The following is a 998-nucleotide window of genomic DNA, read 5'->3' as shown; positions in this document are numbered from 1 at the left end:
GGGGGGGGGAGGGAGGAGACACAGAGGCCGGAGCCAGGGGGGGAGGGAGGAGACACAGAGGCCGGAGCCAGGGGGGGGAGGGAGGAGACACAGAGGCCGGAGCCAGGGGGGGGGGGAGGGGGAGGAGACACAGAGGCCGGAGCCGGGGGGGGGAGGGGGAGGAGACAGAGGCCGGAGCCAGGGGGGGAGGGGGAGGAGACACAGAGGCCGGAGCCAGGGGGGGGGGAAGGGGGAGGAGACACAGAGGCCGGAGCCAGGGGGGGGGGAGGGGGAGGAGACACAGAGGCCGGAGCCAGGGGGGGGGGGGAGGGGGAGGGGGAGGAGACACAGAGGCCGGAGCCAGGGGGGGGAGGGGGAGGAGACACAGAGGCCGGAGCCAGGGGGGGGAGGGGGAGGAGACACAGAGGCCGGAGCCAGGGGGGGAGGGGGAGGAGACACAGAGGCCGGAGCCAGGGGGGGGAGGGGAGGAGACACAGAGAGGCCGGAGCCAGGGGGGGGAGGGAGGAGACACAGAGGCCGGAGCCAGGGGGGGGAGGGAGGAGACACAGAGGCCGGAGCCAGGGGGGGGAGGGAGGAGACACAGAGAGGCCGGAGCCAGGGGGGGGAGGGAGGAGACACAGAGAGGCCGGAGCCAGGGGGGGAGGGAGGAGACACAGAGAGGCCGGAGCCAGGGGGGGAGGGAGGAGACACACAGAGGCCGGAGCCAGGGGGGGAGGGAGGAGACACACAGAGGCCGGAGCCAGGGGGGGAGGGAGGAGAGACACAGAGGCCGGAGCCAGGGGGGGAGGGAGGAGACACAGAGGCCGGAGCCAGGGGGGGAGGGAGGAGACACAGAGGCCGGAGCCAGGGGGGGAGGGAGGAGACACAGAGGCCGGAGCCAGGGGGGAGGGAGGAGACACAGAGGCTGGAGCCAGGGGGGAGGGAGGAGACACAGAGGCCGGAGCCAGGGGGAGGGAGGAGGCTGTGTAGAGCCGACAGAAGAGGATTACTTACACTGG

Source organism: Lithobates pipiens, unplaced genomic scaffold (assembly GCF_037356315.1).
Source record: "Lithobates pipiens isolate NorthernLeopardFrog02 unplaced genomic scaffold, aLitPip1_a1.2 Scaffold_402, whole genome shotgun sequence".
In the NCBI taxonomy this organism is placed as follows: Eukaryota; Metazoa; Chordata; class Amphibia; order Anura; family Ranidae; genus Lithobates; species Lithobates pipiens.
Note: the sequence above shows the minus strand (reverse complement) of the source record.